General features: G+C 35.6%; 1 protein-coding gene across 1 annotated transcript in view; it reads left to right on the plus strand.

The window, feature by feature from the left end:
• The first annotated feature begins 3,238 nt into the window (after window positions 1-3,238).
• The window catches only part of LOC129259285 (uncharacterized), a 76,653-nt gene continuing 63,586 nt past the window's right edge, over window positions 3,239-16,305 (plus strand). The window contains exon 1 of the mRNA XM_064098706.1: window positions 3,239-3,415. The gene's annotated coding sequence lies outside the window, so the exon portion shown is untranslated. The remainder of the gene's footprint in view (window positions 3,416-16,305) is intronic.

Raw genomic sequence — 16,305 nt, forward strand, 5'->3', positions numbered from 1 at the left:
ACGAAAGAGTAAAGTTTCTTCTATCTGCTACACATAAAGAAGTGTTGGCATATCTGAGCATACCCCCCTTAGGGGGTCGCCGAAACCCCCCACCCCTTTTCCATATTTTAGCTATTTATGGGAAAATATGCTATTTTCGAGCCCCCATTGAGGAAAAAAAAAATTTCTGCTATATAGTAAAGCCAGTTTTATTCTTTTGAAACTACGTGGAATCAAATGAGTAGACTTTCTTTTATCTGCTGCTAATAAGTGGTTGCACAGCAAAGCCTATTCCGCCTGGGGGTTTCCAAAGTCACCCACCCCTTTTCCATATTTTTTTCCAATATATGGGAAAATCTGCCAATCTTGGCACTCTTTTTACATGTAGCTGATAGAAAAAAGCCTATTCTTTTATTTCGAAGTGGTTTCCAAAATCAAAACTAGCTTTACTATATAGCTGAAATGCCCTTTTGTCTGAATGGGGGCTCAAACACTGCAATTTTTTTTCAATATAGAGGGAAAATAGACTTAAAAGCTGGAAGAGTTCGGCAGCCCCTGAATGGGGAAGGCTTCAGTGTGCTACCACATCTTTATATGTAACTTATAAAGAAGACCATACTTTGTCATCTTTATGTGCTTACAAAACAAAAACAAGGGCTTTACTGCAAGGCAGAAACACCTTTTGCCTCAATGGTTCTCCAAAATGACGAATTTTCCGATAAATTGGCAAAATACGAAAAAAGGATTGGCTGACTTTGGTAGCCCCCTGAGGGGTAGGCTTTGCTGTGCCCTAACTTCTTTATATGTAGATGATAGAGAAAAGCCGAAAAGCCTAATCTTTTGTCTCTAAGTGATTTAAAGGAAAAAAATACATACTCGAAACAAAATTTGGCCACATTGGGGGCTCTGAAAAGCACGATATCATAATGGTCAAGCTACGGATTAAGGGTGTGGTATGTAACCTTCTACTGCGTGACTATGCTTTAAGGTGCCCGAGAGTGATTGCATATCAAATGAAAATGCAGAGCAATGCCTCGATCCTCTATCTTTTTCAAGATATTTCATTATTATAAAAGTTGCTTTGTGTAGAAAACGTATTTTACCCTCATACACATGATACAAGTAATACATACCTTTCTATCGATCGCTAAGCACGTTACATGCATTTCTGCATGTTAGGCACATCAACAAAGGCGATGCAAGATAAAACAGATAGATGTCAATGCAAATGATTAATTTGGTTCAATTTTTGGGGGGATATTTTTTTTTTTTTTCTTCAAAATATACTAACCAGACTATTCAGAAAACAATTTCAACCGATTTCTACTATCCAAATCATAGTGAAATGCGTATTCATTTAAGATTGTCCCATTGTCACACTCTGTGCAATAAAATATGAAAATAATTGATTTTCATTAAAAAAGTCCAAGAAGACCGACAAAGATATCAATTTTGAACCCCGTTGGACACGATTTTGCAAAGGGAATATCAAGATTCATTAACTAGACACTTCAGGCAAATACAAAAACGTTGAGTGAAAAATATTTTGATGGTACGCAGGAACCCCCTTATCCGACTCGTCTACATAACGCAGTCATACATGGTATAGGTTCATTGTTGAAAACTAGGCTGAAAACGAAGCCTATATGGCCACTGGGCAATCAATCTTTGCTGAAATAATTTATTCATCAGCAGATACATAATGCAGATGAAAATATGTTGTTTGGAAGATTTAATATCATGCAAAATGTAGGAAACATCAATAACGTAGGCATATCGTTCGCACACCTCAGCTATATGGTGAAAATAGGCCCAAAACGCACGATTTCTACGCGCACACCATATTGAAAAGGGGGCTGAAATCATAGTCTATAATGTCATTTCCAATTACTGACATATATTTTCTAAAAGTAGAGATATAGATAAAGAGAATGGTATTATGCTCGAAAGGAAATATATCAAATAAAGTACACTAAAAAGACAATAAATTTCTGAATCGATTTTCGACAATAATGATGCAAGAAATCTCCCAAACTAATGATATGCAAATTTCATTACGTAATTTGCATATGTAAACAATTATTTCTGTTCGTGAAATTTTGCATATCTCTTGTGCACTATTTGAACAATATATTTAAAAAGTTTCATACAAAACAAGCATGGTTTGGCTGAGATATTCCCCATTGACTTCATGCTATGTGTAGAATGTCTAAAAAATGTCTTTAAAAATTTGTAGTGACGTCATATATTACGTCATTTCGGAGGAAAGACCACGGATAGAACCCGGCAGCAATGCATTTTTGTAAGCTTCAGGGTCCATGCCATCCAGCTATAAGGTCATTTGCTTGTCCGGCTTTCGGTTGAATGGGCTGCCGGACTAAATAGAGTCACATCACTTAAAACGCCCCTTAACGTGTCTCTATACCATTGATATCCATAGCTGGAAAGAGCAACAACACGAACTTTTGAAGCCACCGGAAACAGAAACGCATCACCAATAGAGTCACAACACTATATTCATAATGGAGGACGAGAAGTAAAATATTGTAGATAGAAGTAAGACTGTGGAGATTACCACGTCTCAAAAGGAACACATCCAATAATTATTATATCTAATCACCTTTAAGAATTGCTTATGAATGATAATGAAAGCTATTTTTCATATAGCGCTTGCTTTTCCCACAATGGCCCAAAGTGCTTTACAGCATATTATTAACCCGGTCATCAGATCCATGCATGCCCGCCTACAATGTATGCACCTTCTCCGTTGCCTGGGGAGCATTCCAGAAAGAGTTCCAAGACTCAATTGCTAGCCATAGTACAAAGTCTTTGGCATCCTACCGGGTACCCATTTAGCATCTTGGTCTGCAGTGACAAAGTGTGGATCGACGCCTTGCCAAATGAAGCTAGACCGCGATGGGATTCGCACACACGACCCTCTGTTTTCAAGGCTAGAGTCAGAACAAGTACACCACGCCCTTCCACAAAAAATACAATATGTGACTTTAAAATCTACGAATCCTAGTCTTGGCCAATGAATTCAAACTAAAGAGGGATGACCAAATACAATACAATATTGGGAACAAAAATCTGGATAGACCGACATCGCGCTTTTTAAGGCCCCTTGAAATTGCTCCAAAGGTCAAGGGTGCACAAAGTTCTCTAAACTTTTTTCTCTTGCTTGTGCGTGCGCATGCGTTTTTTAGGTGTTGGTACGACTCGATGTTCTGTTACTGGAGTGCTCTTTCTGAAGATTCAGTTAAGGGTATGCGGCAACAAGCACCGAGCTCTATGTCTATCCAGCTATTTGTTCTCGATACATGTAGTCTCGACGCGTACTTGAAGACCGGACATTTACTTTGGATTCTTCACTGAGAGTTTAAGATTCTGGACTGGGTATAATCTCAGCTTTTGTTCGCTCTTTCACCTAATTTATGTACGTTCGATAAAATTGACAACTTGAAACTCTTCAAAGCTGTTTACAGTTATGTAAGACCATATTTTTTGTCGGACAGTTTGTTACTAAATCTTATGTAGGGGTATGCCTCTTTGAGTTTTCACAGCGAGATATTGATTCATGCCGCAAGTCATCGTCACGACAGACAGGTATCTTACATTGTCAGTTTTTCTTCGTGGTATTATTATGAAGTTTGAAAGAGAATCGGGTGAATATTTCTTAGGGGGTTTAAAGACAATAACCATGTTTACTTAGATAGATTTTCATCATATCCTTCTTGGAATAAATTTTAACCCCGTTTTTCCTAACTTTTAGAAGAAAATAAAATGCAAATCTACATGTAGGGCTAGCCTAGACTTTTTCATATCACATTCTTTTTAGTCAAATATTGTATATTTAGAATGTTCCATCAGTTTGAAATTCTCTTGTCAGGTTTATGAATATGAAACCATTGGTTTGATGATATACCCCGGTAGAGTTACCCCCTGCATATTTCGTAACGTTCTATATAAATGTTTCCATACCTGACTGACTATGGGACATTTTATAATTGTTGTCAAAATGTGTAATCAACCTAATATACATTTCTCAAACGTCTAGAAAAAATATGATGAAGGTTTGTACTTTTAGAGAAAAATGCCCAGTTTTATAAACCAGGAGTAACTCGGGAGAACCTTGCAATAATGTATCGATTTTGCAGAAGAGAGCATTTGGAAGTTTAGAATATATTTCAATTTTAAAATTGAATTTAGTCATTACTTTTTAACGCTGTAATGCTTGTTTGATATTTTCAGTTTTCATCTGAATCAACTTGTTGGAGATGTAGCAGTATTTGTTTGCCGTTGATATTACTGAATAGATTAAATCGTTTTAATGAAAAATAATGTGAAAAAAGTAATATGGATAAGCATAACGATTGAAGCAGCAAATCCAACAAATGACTGTTTATCATAAAACAAGTATGTGTTAACCGACGGTTACCATAGGAACTGTGCTTCTTAGCAAATTAAGGTCTTATAAAGTTGTTGGATCTGAGCTTTTTTTATCTGGAACTGACTAAGAGAATAGAGACAAAAAGTTGAAAGAAGTCAGAAATAAAGATTAAGAAAAAGACTGCTTACCGAACTTTTTTTTTCTTTTTGTGAATTATAAAAAAAATGTGTGTTTGTAGACAACACATATTCTTTTTTTTCTTTACATGAAAAAATGTCAACCTTATGTACTATTTAAGCCTTTCAAAACGCCTTGGCATGCGCAGCCACTGGGCTTAGGCCTAAACTGTTAATGAATTAATATCTGCACGAAGTACTTTTTCACCAAAATGAAGGAGATCATTTCACTAAAATAGCATTAGTAGATGGGTCAATACGACCAAAACTACCCTTACCCGGAACAAATTTATAACCAATGGTTTTTTAACAGTTTTTATTATTTCTTGACCTCCGGAATAACATATAGAAAAAAATGTACCGAAATCCGCATCCGGGAAGGTAGTTATTTGCAAGATGGCGTCCAAGGTGTCCTCCATTCACTGAAAATGGATATAATACAGTCATTCTGATGGATTTCAAAATTCAGAGTTTAAAATGACTATTTTTACTTTAAAATAATTAACATAGTTCATTTAAAATCCACTAAGGAAATATGAATTCGTTGTCCATACTACGGTGTCAAATTCAAAGTAAAAATGAGGCGTTTGGACTTGCTCAAGGATATGCAGTTTTCCATTTTGCCTAAAATTCCAAAAGGGTTTTAAAATGGCATCTACTTAAAAATGATTCCTTTTAACCAATAATTGTGAGAGTTCATACAATGTCAATCTGTGAGAACTATTTTTCGGTGTCTCCACCATGGTATTAAGGGTCAAATAATACATTCAGACAAGTAGCAAAGATAGTCAGCTTTCCAATAATCCAAGATAGATTCTAAAATTGCATCAAAATGGGGCTGCTACCAATTCATGAAACACTAATGGTAACTTATCCGTATGCATTTAAGGGTACACACGAAGAAAAAAGGTTCAATTTTGCATCCAGGGGTGCACTCGGCTGATACGATATCCTAAAACAGGGTGCACCCCAGGGGTGCAAAATTCAACTTTTTCCTTAGTGTGTAGGCACCAAAATTATTTATCACAGGTGGATAGTGACTGAATTGTGTCCACTATTAAGTATAAACAACAGTAATTTTAGCACCCGTTTTTTAAGCCATCTTGGCTTTTAAGGCAAAATGGATGGCTTTTTAGGCAAAATGGATGACTGCATATGATTATAACCAGATCAATTTGTTTACCCTTGAAACCCTAGCATAGACACCAAACATTATCCCCAGGTCTATTGATTATGTTCTATGTCCCCTTTTAACTAGATCCAGATAAAAAAAAAAGAAACTTGTGCTCTTAAAAAAAAGCTTTAGGCATTTGTGTTAATGCCGATTTGTTAATTGCTTTGAAGTTATTTAGCCCAAGGGTCTGAATCCAAAAATGCTGTTTGCCAAACTTGATTCCGACGTTTCCATCCTCCAATCGACGAAAAAAATGGCGGCAGTTTATTGCAGGTTTTCATATTAAACGATGTCTATGGGTGATTGCATTTCAGAAATAGGGGTGTATGCTTTGTCTTTGATATGGAGGGTTGCAAACATTAAGCATCCGATCAATTTATCAGCCATCTTTAATTCCAAGATGGCTGCCAAGTTTCTGATTCACAGCTGCTGATTGATAAATAATATGGCTAAATGTTTGACGTTTCATGGGCGATGCTGGTATAATCATATTGGGATAGCTTTGACGTGTCCGTCATCTTTTCCTCGCCTATCTGCAAAGCAGAAGCATGGACGTCACTTTTCCGTCGGCGGCGTAGTCAACATCAAATCTTAACGAAATTTAGTTTTTAAAATGTCATAACTTTAATGGTATAAATATCTATTTCATGAAGCTTAGGATTAAACAAAGTATATTGAGACAGGTTATATCATGTATGTAACCTTACAAAATATCGTCCGGGGTATCTGGAATTCCAAGATGGCGTCCAAAACGGCAGTTATTGTACTATGAACTCCAAAAATTAAAGTAAATCATCAAAAAGTTTTCAAGGCAAATGCACGAAGACATGTTTGCAAGATAGACAGTGAGTGTGTAAAAGGAGTACAAGATGACCTTCTAAATTGGCGTTTATAACTTTGAAATGGTCCAAATTCATAAAATATCCACTTGATAGAAACAAATGTTGGGTCTAAAAAGAAGAAAAATGATGGTTCCAAGAAAAAAATACATCGGAAAAGTTTCAAGGTTTTCCAATGGTGCAATTTGGCCCAAAGAAATTCACGATGGCTTAAAAAATGGCTGCTGTGCTGCAGAGTGCACACACCATCTACCTACAGACATTTGTAGTGTCTCTCCCATGATCTTATGGGTAAAAAATATAGGTTAATATGAATTGCAGAGATACACTGTTATCCATTCTGTCCAAAAATCGAAGAAGCCCCCCAAATTTAATTTAAATTGGCCACATTGATGCAAAAAAATGGCGATACTTCATATTATTATATGTTATAGAGCCATTATTTGTGACTCTGCTATGTTTTAAGGCTCCTAAAATATGTTAAATTACGAGAGTTATTGACATAATTAGATGATGGTCCAACAATATGTAAAAATCCGAAAAACAAACATAAAAATAGGATACACTGTCACATTTATTCGCTGATTAGTTTTTCAAGACACGTCATTTTAGTGCTTAAGAGTATACTATGGTTTCATGATTAGGGACAGCAGTCATTACGCAATTTTAGAAGTCGCTTTCGATTTTTTTACGACGAAAGGGAAAACTCATCATCCTTGTTACTTGTCCTAATGTATTATATGAGCCTTCAGACCATAATACAGTGCGTATCAAAAAAAGTTTACACTTTGAAAAAGCCCTGGGAATTAAAAAAATATACAACATATGGGTATTTTTTTTTTTCATATATAATCTTGGGTTTGGGTCTTATCTATCCATTGAATGAAAAAGTTTTGACAGAATGTTACACTTGAGTGAGCACTGTTCATTTTTGTAAAGGTAGCAGAAATCTGTTTGCGGAGAAATGCTCGTTTTCACGCTGTGTCAAGGGGAAAGGGCGAAATGAAACTTACCCTTGCAATTTTAGTCAATTGAAATAAAACGAATAGATTCAAGCATTTTGTAACAATTTTGCCACCCAAATTGAAATTTCAACATTAGTAAGCACAACCTTCACTTTTTTTGTGCCAGCTGGATCTGAGGACATAGCTGATTCTGAACAAAAGTTTATATCAGACATCTCCAGCAATTTCTTTACTAAGTTTTTATTATTTAAAGTGGGTTTACTTTTCATTTTTCATTTAATGCTTGTTTCCCCACACTTTTCCCAAGCTTGAAATTTATTAACAAAATGAAAATCAAGCCTAAGCCATTTCATGTAAATCACAGCTCGGTGTAAAGCAAATATCGTCACGATGGCCTCGGTGTGTGGGAGAGTGGTGCAATGCACTCTTTAAATTGTTTTGGGCATGGAAACAAGTTAAAAAAGGTAAAATATATCTTCAAATCAAATTTACTAGCTAAATTCTACATGTTCTTCATGATTAAAGTCTACTTTTATTCGCATAACTACTTCAAATTTCTGCGCAAATCATTTTTCGCTTACTTTTCAAAAGTAAGTGGTGCTCACTCAAGCGGAAATAATTTTCGACAGTTATATCCTCATTTGCTTAAATGGATATGTATCAATGTTAAAATGTGACAAAATCTTCAGAATATTACAAATGTATAATTTTACAGGATTTTTTCTAAGTGTAAACTTTTTTTTGATACGCACTGTAGTGTAGATTTTGTTCACATAACTATGACTATTTGTAAGTAATGTCAGTCTGTTTAGACGCATTTTGAAGCAATCTTTGATCTTTTAGGCAAAATGGACACATTCACAACATTGCAACTAATCCAAATGGTAGTATTCAACCATTGAAACCATAGTGTAGACTCTAAAATATATCTCTCAGGTCGATTACCTAAGTCCATTTCAAAGTAACAACATCCATCTTAGACTCCTATATTGGAAGCCATCTTGGATTTTTTTGACATACAGGACCTTTGATTGTCCCTGGACATGTTGTAACTTATCCTTATGTATTACTTGATACATTAAGTCAAGGCTTAGACAACATAATTATGCCCCCAGGTAGATATTAAACAAACTATGTCAATTCTTAAGTAACGACAGCCATTTTAAACTCCATTTTTTGTAGCGGCATCTTGGATTTTTGGACATGCTGGACCACTGGCTGTCCTTGTAACTTGTCCTAATTTATTACTTGACCCCTTAAACCAGGGGTAACACACCAAAATCATATTCTTCAGGCTGATATTAAAGAAATTATGTCAGATTTTTCATTGGCAATTGTAGACTCCACTTGGAATCTATATTGGGTTTTAGGACATACTGGAACCACTGATTTTCCTTGTAGCTTGTCTAATTAATGTAACACTTGGCCCTTTAAACTTTGGAATATATAACAGAATCGTGTTCTCCAGGCGGTTATTTAACAAAGTGTGTCGGAGCGACAGACATTTTATACTCAATTTTTGAAAACCATCTTTGATGTTTGGACTGCAAACTTTAATTAGTTACTTGTCCCAACATATTGCTTGACGAAATAACCCATGGGTAACACACTAAATCATGTTTCCCAGGCAGATATTAAACAAACTATGTCGAGTTTTAGGGCTTTTAAGGTAACAACAGCCATTTTAGAATCCCAATTTTGAAAGTCATCTTGGATTGTTTGACATAGTGGATGGCCGACTGTCTTTGGAACTTGTCTCAATTACTCCTTGGCCCTTAAAACCACCAATGAATAACACCCAAATTCAATACACTCAAATAGATAATACATAAATTGTGAATTTTTAATCTATGACAGGCATTTTTACTGCATCTTAGATTTCCAGGTACTCTGTAGTGCTTATGATCACTCTTAACTGCATCAGCAGACCTTTTACGCCCTAATCCATTAAAATAACCCCCGGAAAGGAAATCTATGCCGGATAAAGCTAATTTTCAGTGAATGGCGGCCATTTTAGACGCCATCTTGAAAATAAATACCTCCCTGGATGCGGATTTTGGTGTATTTTTAGTATGTTATTCCTAAGATCAAACGCTATAAAAAACAGTTTCAAGCATTTTTGTTGCAAGTTTGGGTGTCAAAATATAGCAAAATTGTATAAAATATGGCGGCCATATTTTTTCTTTTTGCCAAATTGAGGATTTTAACATCAAATTTGGACTCAGCGTCCTCAAATTATGCTATAACACTTAATTCAGCATTACACGAATTGCCTAAATCAGTCTACTTTTCTCAAATCTGGACCTGACTACCTTTTTATTCTGTGTCGCCGTCCCCTCCTACGCCTTAAAGCGGAAGGTCGATGAAATACTTTATCTTGTTATCAAACTAGTGTACGTCTCTGATAGTAGACAACAATTTTATGCCATGTAAGCTTCTTGACCCTTGCCGAAAACCACTCCCGTTTCTGCAAAAATCCAATGAGTATGGTATGTCAACATATCCCCCTTCTTTTTTATGATACTGGATGGTGCAATATCATCATCATCATCATCATCATCATCATCATAATCAATATTATCATCATCATCATCACCATCATCATCATCATCACCATCATCACCATCATCATCCTCACCACAAGCACCACCACTACCACCACCACCACCATCATCATCATCATCATCATCATAATCAATATTATCATCATCATCATCACCATCATCATCATCATCATCATCATCACCATCATCATCCTCACCACAAGCACCACCACTACCACCACCACCACCATCATCATCATCATCATCATCATCATCAATATTATCATCATCATCATCCTCCTCACCACAAGCACTACCACCACCACCACCATCATCATCATCATCATCATCATCATCATCATCATCACCACCACTATCGTACCAAGTTTAATCATCTTTATCAGGTGGGCTATGCAGAGTGAACAATAATATATAGCTTCCTTATAAATTCGGCATTTTGCTTGTGATAGCCTGACCGATAATTTCAGCAGTTTTCATATTTCGGCATGGCCCTGGGAACTGAAGCACCTCAAGATTTTCCGTTGGGGGATGCTGCTAAATGGAGAAATGTAACCAAAATGACCCCCTTTTTTTCTTTGTAAAATTTATCGGGACGAAAATGACCTTCAGTTTGGAATAATGCACACACACACACACACCCTCACCCTCACACACACACCCACACCCACACACACACACCCCCCCCCCACACACACACACACACATATATATATATATATGTATAATTTACTTGTCAAATTGACATCAGTCGAAAAATTGTTCCCAGGGCCATGCATTTCGGTATACATTTTGGGAGAGAAAACCAAGACAGTTGGTTGGGAAATCATGAGCTGTAAGACCCACCTGTATTACCGTATAACACATACCATAAAAGGGGTTATTGTATCACTACCGCTCACCAATATCACTGTTTATTTTAGTATATATTTTTATCTTGGATAAACTTTCCATGTCATAAGAATGATAAGCCAGCTAGATGTTAATAAGTAAACGGATTAGTATAGCATTCAGACGTTGATGGATATTTCCACCATTTATATTTGGGTTGATACGCATGAAAGAAATATGGCATGTCAATAATGATAAACTTGAACTCAAGAAACACTGAAATTAAAATGTATAACAAGACCATTCACATTAACAGTTAAATGTAAAAATGACAGAGGTACAAATTTGACCCCCTTGCTATTTTACCTGGCACTCGTTTTGTAAGTTTACACCCTCCTTGGCGCCTTTACTGTCAAAATTGTCAGAGCATATCAGGTAACACACTATCCCATTAAATGCTATCAAAGATCTGAATCTGTTAAAAATATATATTGGATGATGGGGGGGGGGGGGGTATTGAGTGAGCATTTAATTGAACCGCCCCTTTAAATCATATTTTTATGTTGTTTTCCTTTATTGATTTATCTTGGGCTTTAGGTCTTTTGCGTTCAAAGGGGTTAGAACACTGAAAGGAAGATATTGATGTACTTTGCTCAAGGCCTGATAGTGATTTAGCAATATTAGTTAACAGTTTATCTGAATTAACAACAATTTCAAAGTTCTTGTTTCCTTAAATAAGAAACAAACAGAAATAAATGGTGTGTATTGTTTGAATAACTTTGATAACGAGGTTAATGATTGATTGAATATCATGCTTTATTGTATGATAATTGTCATCATGATTGCAATTCGTCGTTAGAATCAGGGGACGCTTCACACGCTCACTCAAAAACTATGATTTGAATTCGAATTCTCGAGCGAAGACGGTATGGGTCCAAGCAAAATATTATGCTAAGACAGACAAGGCAGAATTTCAATAAATGTCATGTAAAAGTTGATAGTGGCTGAATGGTACGTGCAATGGCAGTACATACCCTGCACACGCTACATTGTTCATGGAATGATGCCTATTGGATATTCTTATTTTTTGCAGATGATGAGATAATATTGATAATATAAACATTATTGTTATTATTATTAGTTTATTATAATATAATTTTTTTCTCTCATTTATTTCCGCATAGCAAAAGCGTGAAATTTGTGTTTTTGGCGGCGATAGTTAGATGAGTATAAAATACAGATTGCTGGTTCAAGCGTAGAGTTTTCTTTAGTTCAATTAACCCTATTAGAAATAGAAGTTTTGTTCATTATTTCCATAATACTAGATCAAATTAAATGAAACTGATATGAGATCGTCATTTAATACCAGAAAAGATATGAAATTGATAACAAATTTCTCAATCTCAATCAAGGTCAAAGGTCATTAAGGTCAACAAACTTAGTGCATGATTTTTCTCTCTTTGTGAAAAAATATTCATCGTGATTGTTCTCAAAGTCATTCATTATAATGTAATTCCCCCCCCCCTCCATTTTAGAGTGGGGTCGAGGGGGCATCTCATAAATAAATTAGTAATTAACGTTGTTCATTCCTGGACCTTAGTTTTCCCATGTAAAGATACAAGCCAGTGCCATAGCTGCTGGTGGGATTAGTCTGCTGTGCAAACCTAGTCTGCAGGCACAGATCCTGATTGAAACTGGTATTAACAAACGGGTCTTTACGCAAAGGCTAGCGCGAACAAAACTTGCTTCCTGAGCAAGAGGGCCTTCGGTACCCAACCCATGAATAGGCTGCACATTCAGAACCTTAACTCGAGTGAAGACTTTGCACAGCAGACCAGTGCCAACACTTCACTCGAGGAAAGTGCTCTGAATATGCAGCCCAAGCCCCCTGCCAATGAGTTGTGTACATAAGCTCCTTTTGTTCAACTGACAGTTGTAGTTGTGCTCGTCTTACGTGAAGACACACTTTAGGATCAAAGTTTCAATACGTGTCTGTGCGTGCAGACTACATACATGTAGGGGGCGATGATGTATTAACATGTTATTATGTAAATGGATGGCAGGTTCTTGCATGTAAAACCATTGACATTAAAAGAAAAAATAAAAATAGTGTGATGCAATTTTTTTTTTTCATGTTCAATTGATAAAAAACTTCATTTTGTACATTATGCTTTATGTGCCTTACATTATGTATACTGTAAAATGTATTAATGTACAATTTTAAGAATATTGCATAACCTTCGTAATTAAAAGAATGAATGATAGTTTAAATGAAAATATAAAAAAAAAATTATATTGAGGATATCAATTTATGATTTTGTATTTTAAAACACAGTTGATCACTCTTTGTGAAAAAAATGAATATTCCCTAATTTTTGGCAGCTGAGAATTCCCGAAACTTTCTCCGAAAATTTCCCAACATTTCCCGAAAGTTTCCAGCGCTTTTAACCCTAGTGTCGAGATGTAATTTACGACAGACATGTGATGAGTTTAGTTGCAAAGGGGGTTAGGTCCACTTTAGACCAGTCCAAGAAACAACTTTTTTTATTTTCACTTATTGCAATATTGAAAGTTATGAAATGAATCGAATCTCTTTTGATTAAAAACAAAGATTTTTCTTTGTCACGTCCATTCACGTTTTCATTTGAATTTCAAACAGTCTTTGGTTTCATCAGAGTGACTGAAAATTTAGAGGTTTAGAGACAGAAAACAATAAAATGTATGAAAAATGGACCTAACCCGTTTTGACAAATAAGTTCTTCAGAAGAGTTTAGGTGCAAAAGGGGTTAGGTCCACTCCAAGAAAATTATTTTTTTAATTCTCCCATATTGCAATATTCTTATGCGAAACTGAATTTTCATGATACGCTACCATGAGAACATAAAATTGAGTATAAAAGAAATCTACCTGTCTTCACATTTTTTAAAGATATTCTTTTCCTAATAATATTCTGTGTGGACCTAACCCCTTTTGCAACTAAACTGAAATGGACCGAACCCCTTTTGAAAAAAAGTGTTTTTCTTTGCCGTTTTAGTTCAATTTTTAATAGGAATTTCAACTTTTCTTTGGTATCATCTTAAAGAGCTACTAAAAATCTATACATTTAGACATAAAAATAAAATTTGATGAAAAATGGACCTAACCCTTTTGCAAGTGAGCTCTTCATGTACTCCAACTTTGAAAACTATCTTGGATTTTTGGACCGCAGAATGTACTTTGTTACTTGTTCCTACACATTATTTGACCCATTAACCCATGGGTAGGAGGACACTAATTCATAATTCCCAGTCAGACATTAAATAAACCATGTCGAATTTTAGGGCTTTTTAGGTAACAGCAGCCATTTTAGACTCCAATTTTGAAAGTCATCTTGGATTGTTTGACATAGTGGATGGCTGACTGTCCTTGGAACTTGTCTCAGTTACTATTTGACCCTTAAAACCACCAATGAATAATACCGGAATTAGATACACTCAAATAGGTAATACATAAATTGTGAATTTTTAATCTATGACAGGCAATTTTACTGCATCTTGGATTTCTGGGTACTCTGTAGTGCTTATGTTCACTCTTAACTGCATCAGCAGACCTTTTACACCCTAATCCACTGAATAAACCCGAAAAGGAAATCTAGGCCGGATAAAGCTAATTTTCAGTGAATGGCGGCCATTTTAGACGCCATCTTGAAAATAAATACTTCCCTGGATGTGGATTTTGGTGTATTTTTAGTATATTATTCCTAAGATCAAACGCTACCAAAAACAGTTTAAAGCATTTTTGTTGCAAGTTTTTGGTGTCAAAATATAGCAAAATTGTATAAAATATGGCGGCCATATTTTTTCTTTTTGGCAAATTGAGAATTTTAACATCAAATTTGGACTCAGCGTTCTCGAAAAACACTTCTTAATGAACGCGATTTGCCTAAATCAGTCTACTTTTCTCAAATCTGGACCTGACTACATTTCCATTCTGTGGCGCCGCACAGTGGGCCAGAATGAGTTGAAAGTGCGCCAAAATTATATTTCGTGTTATATTTTTACTTTAACATTTGGATTAAGGGTAATTTTGGGCGTAGAATTGGCTGAACATAATTTAAAGCCGATATGACGTCAGTTTGATGCCAAATTTTGATTGGCTACTTAAAACCTATTTGTGAAAAGACAAATTACGCTAAACAATGTGCAGTATATAAACTTTGTGTTATGTGTTACTTTAAGATTGACCAGAGTGAATGCTAGTTAATGCTTTTCACATGCCTAAAAAGTGTATATGAGATCCTGAAAATAATTTTATGGCATCAAAATGATCATTAGATTTTTAAATTATACTAAAAATCTGAAAAATATTAACCGTGCTTTATCAAGCAGCGTAGACTTGGGTAAAACGCTGAGTAGATAACACCACGAATGTTTTACTATGAGGAGTGTTTTTGGCTGAAATTATTCTACAAGTAACTTTTATCTCTGGAAGAGGGGCGGGTAGCCCTAATATGCGTTATCAACCTTCATTTTGTTTACACTTGCTCGGAATTCATGTCATTTTCATGGAATGGAAGGATAATCGTCATCGCCGTGCAAAAATGAACGGCAATGTACACCCCACACGGTGCGCTGCGATGACTGCGCGGTATAAAAATAACCGTTTTTGAACAGATTTTGGGGGTGTTGTGTCAAGTAAAATCGGCTCTAACATGAAAACGGGCAAAAACGGGCAGCTAAATTTGGTATCGACTTAAAGCTTAGACATCTAGCAAAATGATGATAATAGAATTTAGACGGAAATTCACGGAAATCTAAACTTTTCTAATGTAAATGCAAAAAAACATGGATTATCAGCCTATTTCGAGGAATAAGTATCCTATAAACCTCCTGAAATGTGTCTTTTATTTACTTTGAACCATTGCACACGATAAAAGAATATATCAGGATAATTTGGGTGCCATTTCAGATTCCTACATGAAAAAACCTCTTGTAAAATTGCTTGGTTTTCAACTAAGTTGTCATATACGCGGCATTTCGCAAAATGTCACATTTGACGATTTGAGGTAGGAAATTAACAACCTTTATGCAAATTCCTGAACGAAATATTTTGCTGAAGTATTCTTCAAAGTGTTGTCTTTCAGCTGGGCATGACAAAAATTAAATATCTGAAATTGCCCAAAATGACTTTTGGCGCACTTTGCCGTCCCTTCCTACGCCTTGTAGCGGAAATCGATGAAATAATTTATCTTGTTATCAAACTAGTGAACGTCTAATAGTAGACAACAATTTTCTGCCATGTAAAGCTTCTTGACTCTTGCCGAAAATCACTCCCGTTTCTGCAAAAATCCAATGAGTATGGTATTGTCAACATATCCCCCTTCTTTTTATCATGTTTATGATACTGGATGG

This window comes from Lytechinus pictus, chromosome 4, assembly GCF_037042905.1.
Source record: "Lytechinus pictus isolate F3 Inbred chromosome 4, Lp3.0, whole genome shotgun sequence".
Taxonomy (NCBI): domain Eukaryota; kingdom Metazoa; phylum Echinodermata; class Echinoidea; order Temnopleuroida; family Toxopneustidae; genus Lytechinus; species Lytechinus pictus.